This window comes from Acomys minous (genome assembly GCF_964271855.1).
Source record: "Acomys minous genome assembly, chromosome: 10".
NCBI classification, from domain to species: domain Eukaryota; kingdom Metazoa; phylum Chordata; class Mammalia; order Rodentia; family Muridae; genus Acomys; species Acomys minous.
The window spans coordinates 109,906,292-109,913,477 of NC_140491.1; positions in this window are offsets into that span (position 1 = coordinate 109,906,292).

The window sequence follows — 7,186 nt, forward strand, 5'->3', positions numbered from 1 at the left end:
GATTTGTGCCTGTAGCTAACAGCACTGTACAGAACACTGGTGCTGTTTAAGGGGATCAAGTGTTCTTACCATAAAAACAAGCAAATAACACACCAAAACAGTTTAGGGCACCTTTTTTTTTTTTGAGGTTTTAAACATGTTTTTGCTTAAAGTAATAGTTTCACATTATCATTATAGCCCATGAAGTTTGGTGTTAAAATGTGCATATTAAACCTATTCAGTTTTTTAAAATTCTTTTTATTTTACATGTATGGACATGTTGTCTGTAAATATGTATAGACACCACGCACATGCATGGTTCCCGAAGAGGTAAGAGGTAGGCACTGATACTGGAATTAGAGTTATGGCTGGGTGTGTGCCACCATGTCATCGCTGCAAGCTGAACTCTAATCCTTGGAAGAGTAACAAGTGCTGACTGCTGAGCCGTTTCTCCAGGCCAACACATACAGCTTTCCTACATCAGGAACATTCACTGACCTGCTTTAAACAGCAAAAGGAGAGGGAAAGTCCTTTAAACCAGGTGCCTTTGGTAGAGATAGGCGCAGAGCCTCCGCAGCACACTGCTGCCCTGGCTGGAGGGGAGGGGAGACCAGTGGGGTCTAAGCTGATGCCCAAGAGACCGACACGGCAGGTCTTATGCAACCTGCTTTGTGTAATGGACTTACGTTAGTCTGATAATGGAATTGATGCTTGTTCCTCTTAGATTTCATTGCATTTGTTTTATTTTGCCCAGCAATTTGGCCTAGAAGAATATTTCAGGCACTGTGTTTTCTTTCACTGTCCGATATTGCCTGCAGCTAAGATGATTGAGGCCTTTCAAAGTAGAGACAGCAAGCCTGGAATTGAATCCCAGCCACACCCAAAAGTGCGGCCTCAAGGCAGTTTCTAACTTTCCCATCTATATAGCTGGGATAATTACTAATTATATCATAGAATTTTTATTCCAGATAAAATGAAATAATCCTTATATAGCATTTAAGTCCAGCGTATGGTTTGTTTTTTAACAAAACAATTGGTGATATATATAACTATGTGTGTGTGTGTGTGTGTGTGTGTGTGTGTGTGTGTGTGTGTGTGTACATATAACTATATATTATTATATTATCTTGCAATCTGATGAGTAGGAGATGATGGGATCGTCTAAGTCTCATGAAAAGTGTGGACCAGTAAACGTTCAGAAGAAGAACCCAGCAACACTCTCCTGAACCTTCTCTTTATCAATGGGAGGGATCACAAAATCTCAGTGCTGAGGGTCTGACCACTGACCGAGGCTTACTGTCCTTACGAGAGCTGACCTCCATTGCACTGACATAGTATAGACTACAGTAGATGAATGCTATAGTTCACAGCCAAAGAAGTTGTTCCAGTTGTGACCCAGGAGTCAGCACGAATCCATTGGCTGTGTCTAACCTGAAATCAGGTATGTTCAAGCATTAGTAGTAAGTAAGTGGGCACAGGTTGCTATAGTGGTTTGACATCCTCATGCCCCAGCCATAGACTTAGCTCACTGGGCAGCTACCAGGAAGTGCTGACCCTTGAAGTGAGTTACGTATGATGAGGAGTTGCACAAATGTACTAAAACATGTAATATTTTAAGGTTAATTTACTAACTATAATGCAAAAGTCTATAAATATAAAATTCCTGTGTATCTGACAGCCAATCTAAATTTAACTATAACTTTATAGAATTAACTGGTGGCACTAGCTTGCTTGTGAATAATTGGAAAAAATTCCAGACAGATTATTGTTTGTTTCATTTTGGGGAAGAAATGGATGCCCAATATTCTCCTTATTATTCCTACGAATATCTCTAAGATTGGTTTCTGTTTTAAGTGTTATTAAAACATAGAGTCAATTTGATATACATTATCCCTTATGAATAACACTGTCATCAATCTAACCCAGATTAGATAAATTAACAAGCAAGAGGAAAGCTCATTCATCACATTAAAATTAAATATTGATATATAAAGTGTTCATTAAATGTCTGCATATAAGAGCCTAACACAAGGTTTGTTCACTCATAATTTTGTTATACTGAAGAACTAGAAAAATGTGAGTATTAAAGCACTTTCTCTATTTGTCTTTATAAATGTTTCAGTGATCAGTGTAACCATGGCAGCAAGCACTTGCAATCCCACTACCTGGTAAACTGAGGCAGGAGAATCCTGAGTTCAAATCTAGACTGAGTTATAGAGTGAGGCCCTGTCTCGAAAAAATAATTTCCTTTTAGTGTGTATTATTTGGTAGCATTTATTGAAATAGGTCTTTATGTCTTTTTTAATCTAAAAAAGGGGATATGTATTTCATAGGCCTCTCTTTTTTTAATCTCATAATTTAGTTTTATTGGTTCGACAAAAATGACCAGTCTTTTCAGAAATTGCCTTTTAAAAAATCTGATTTCTCACATCAGTTTGAGTAGTGTCACTGTATATTATTTCCTCGACTTAACAACTCACCAAAAAAGAAAAAAGAAAAAAGAAAGCCAATAGCTCCTACAAAATTAATATAAACCTCATAAGATTCAATCACCTGTCAAAGGATTACAGTTGTATCATACAAGGCATTGAATGGCTGAATATTGCTCATGGGTTAGTTTGGAAGACATCTTAAAAATGACTACTGCTTTTCACATTCAGATCAATGTCCACCAACTTCTTGTTAACCCCTGCATGTTACTAGTGGACAGCATGGCAAGACATAGCCTCTTTTAGATCACAGTGCCCATTAAGCCTGCATCCAGAGAGCATCAAGGACCTGAGGAGGCAGTGAGGGCCTGCAGGTGGGCGGAGCGCACGTAGGCATATGGACCCTCATCCTCAGAAAGCTTCCTGTTTTGGGACCATTTTTCTTGCTGATCCCATAGCATAGAGAAGACAGCAGAGCCTATCCTGTGCTGTGAGTTCTAAAATTAGAGCATAGCCTGGAGTTACCAAGACTTGAAAAAGGTAAAAGAGGAGAATGGAGAAAATTAACGACAAAACCAACAACAAGACCCTCCGCGTATGACTTATTTTTTAGGAAAAATATGCAAATTTTTCAGGGCTGGAGAGATGGCTTGAGAATACCTGTTGCTCTTGCGGAGGACCAGAGTTTGGATCCCAGTGCGCATACCAGGCAGCTCATGACTACCTGTAACTCCATTGCCAGGGCACCTAGCACCAGCCTTTGTGGGTTACCGCATACATGAGCACACACACACACACACACACACACACACACACACACACACACACACACACACAAATAAATAAATAAATAAAAATCTAAGCATACACATGCTTTAAAAAAATCTTTACTTAGACATAGAACTCAAAATTCATTTAAAGGTACAATGCGATGGCTTTTGTCACATGTGCAACATTGTGGAAGCACAGCGTTCATATTAATGCTGTTTTACTGAATGAAAAATATATAAATTCACTCACTTTACGGAACCAGTGTGATGACCTTTCCTGGTTCTTCTACCTGTTGCTCTAGAACCAGAACTCAAGTCAGGTGAGCAGCCCAGGGTGGGAGAGCTCAGCAGCCCTGGCACCTTCCTGAATGTGGGTGACACTGATCCCACCCACACAGGCTCAGCTGCCACCTCTGCCTGCCTGTTCTGCTCTGCTTCAGCTCCAAATGCATGTGAGGCGGCCGCAGATCACCAGGTGACAATCTTGCTTTCTACCAACCTGGATAAGAGTCACATAGAAAGTCTATGTAAAAAAAATATAAAGGGCCTCTTTTTTTTTTCTTCCTTTCTTTCTTTTTTCTTTTTTTGTTTTGTTTTGTTTTTGTGTTTTTGTTGCTGTTGTTGGTGTTTTGTTTTGTTTTTTGTTTTGTTTGAGGCAGGGTTTCTCTGTGTACCCTTGCCTGTCCTGGAACTCACTCTTTAGACCAGGCTGGTCTGGAACTCACAGAGATCTACCTACTTCTGCCTCCCGAGTGCTGGGATTAAGGGCGTGCACCACCACTGCCTGGCCAAGTCCTCATTTCTTTACCCATTTTCCAAATCCTGAGTCCCTTGGACCAACTTCTGCTTTGAAATGTGGTTTTTCTTCTCCCTCCACTCCCACCCCCAACTCTCACCTTTTCCTGTGACTCTCTAGGGCATTTGTTGACACTGTTGGAAGAGCATCTGGGACAACTGGTTTTTTGTTTTGCTTTGTTTTGTTTTTGAGGAACTATCATTGTTTCAATGGCTAGACTTTTAGCCAAGGAAGTCTTTTCCTAAATGCAAATAACACAATATTTTCCAAGTGCTTCACTCAGAACATCCCAGCCACAGCCCATGTGGAATCTTTGTGGATTAAAACAATAAATGTACTCATCTGGGGAGAGAGAAGAAAATGTGATTGTTATTTTATTGGAAAGCCCAAATGATTAAAAAAAAAAATAGTAAACGTAGGGAAAATATAGCTCCCTAAGGTACACTCCACTGTGGAAAGACAAACATCATAAAAATGGGCTCTGCTTGAGACAGTCTGGAAACAAACTCATATCAGACTTCAGGGAGCTGGCCCAAGCATCATCCCAATTAAGAGGTGGTCTTGGTTTTGAAGGGTCATGTAATGCTTACCTTCCCCTGTCTTTCCTTTCCTGTGGTCTTTTCATCTTGTACAGTGTTGAAGACTGGAAACTTGATTCTAATGAATATGTTAGCAGTGTCTTTGGGGCTATCGAGACGACTCAGTGGTTAAGAGCACTTGCTGCTCTTCCAAGGGGATCTAGACTTGGTTCCTAAAACCCATGTGGTGCCTTACAACACCTTGTGTTTCCAGTTCCACAGGATCTGACGCCCCCTTCTGGTCTCTTTAGGCCCTGCATGCTAGTGGTGCACAGACACACATGCGAGTGCAACTGTTACACACATAAAATAAGATCACTAAACAAACAGACAAACAGAAAGACAGTGGTTTCATTAACATGTGTGCAAATAATTTTAACTTTGCAGACATTCAACCCAAACCACACTAGCTTGAGTTTTCACCGTCTATAATGAAACTTATGTCACAAACAGGATAAAGAGTTTTCATCACATGAAATTGTGAATCCATCAGAGTTCTTCCACACTGTTTCGAGTTCTGGGCTGAAAGCAGAACGGTTGTCCCTTTGATCTTGGAGTGATTTTTCTAGAGCACGGCTATAACAAAGCAAACATGTGCAGTTCTGGCTAAGGAACTCGAGTCTGGGGGAGATCTCAGCAGAGGACGGGCCAACCCATCCCAGTGGCATCTTCACAGGGTCCTTAGAAAGAGAACAATTTTAGCTTCATGGATTAATACTTGGGTCAGCAGATATCAACAGCAAACATCAACCTGCTTTCATGTCCTCCCAGGCCAGAAGTCCTGCCCACCCACCCCCAATGCAGGAGACTGCCAAAATAGAAATGGCACCCTGTGAAGGCCAGAAGTCCTGCCCACCCACCCCCAATGCAGGAGACTGCCAAAATAGAAATGGCACCCTGTGAAGGACAGAAGTCCTGCCCACCCACCCCCAATGCAGGAGACTGCCAAAATAGAAATGGCACCCTGTGAGTCTGAAAGGAGTCCTCAACCCAGAGCAAACAAGGTTTTGTCTTGTTTTCTGTTTTGTTTTGGTTTTCTCTAAGACATTGGTCTCTGTGTTTTCTTTGTTTGCTAAGGACCTCATTAGAAAAGAGTTGAATATCTACAATTCCCTACGATTAACACACACGGTCTTTTGTGAGTGATGAATTCAGCCAACTGCAGTGTCTGCCTCTATTTTTCCGTCCCCGTCCGTCATAAATCCTGAAACCTACGAGCGATGATGTGGTTTGGCTTTCTCCCGACGGTGCTGGCTGGAGCTCGCGGCACTCATGTCTCCAGTTTTATTGTGTTGGGAAGACAGACAACTCTTTCAAGTTGTTGATGGAGATGCTGGCCATGGCCCAGTTCTCTAGGGTGATGATCTGCCGATTGCTTGCTCTGAGGCATGGCTTTCCCACTGGCCAGCAATTTCCTTCATGGAAGACCATGAAGAAAGTGGTAATGCTCATCTCATCAATTAGTGGGAGGTGGGGAGTGGGGGAGGCGAGGATGTGCTTATTGAGTTTGAAAACATAAAAGAAAATAAGTAGCTAGATACCGTACACATTGGTTTAGCTCATTCTCTCTCCTTCCCTCCTCTTCTGAATGAATTTGTTAAACATCTTATGTACCTTTCACTACACTGGGTATCGGCAAGTCCTAAAGAAGTTCATGGTCTGGCATGGAAAAGGCAACTGTAATTTTGGAAACCAAAGCCAGCTGTGGGCTTATATTGTATTAGTTAGAGGAACAATAGCTATTCTAAAAACAACCCAGCGTTTCAGCGTCTTAACAGAAACTATTGCTCAGAGAGGCCAAAGACAGCCCTTATCTGAAGGCGGCTTTCTCTCCTCAGTCACGAAGGAGCCGGGCTTCTCTCTTAGGGCTTGGCTTTCAGTATCTTTAGAATCATTTCCAGCCCTCCTGGGTATTGAGCAGGCAAAGCCATTTTCCAGAAACTCCACTATGTTCGTTCTCCAGGGTAAAAACTTGTCCTATGACCTTGGCTGGGCTAGAAGAAGGCTGAGAAGCGCTGCATCCCACAGACTAGAGGGAGAAAGGAAACACAGCCACAAAGTGAGCGCGAACTCACCCGGCCCCCCTTTCTGATAATGGAAGACAGTAAGAAAAACAGACATGGGTAAGTTGGGAAAAGGAGAATAGACATTTGTGAGTCCCCAGGTAGGGACACGGGCAGATCCAACCTGTTTCTCCAGCGAGAAAGCACGATGCTGTTTGTGCCAAATCCCCTACCACAGTGGGGTCTGCCTCATTTTCTCTCTCTCTCTCTTTTTTTTTTTCTGGGAAAGCTCATAAAAATTAAATCTAAAACAAATACACTTCTTCTGAGAGCAGGTTTGGGTGCCCTTGAAGACTCTTGCCATGCAGAGTTCCTTTTAATGGGTGCCATCTCACTGTCGGGGAAATGAGGCACTACCTTGAAGTCAGGTTTGTTCGTTTCCCTCCCACCCTCAGGCCCAGATCCCCTCCATTTTTCTTATAGCCTCAGTGAGCACAGTTTCTTTCATCTTAATGTGGCCATGGAGAAGATGAAAGGAAAATTTCCTTAATTCAATAGTGAAACTTCCCAGTTGTGAAGCACTTTGAAACACAAACTAATTAATGCGCACAACGCTCTTTCTCAAGCAGGA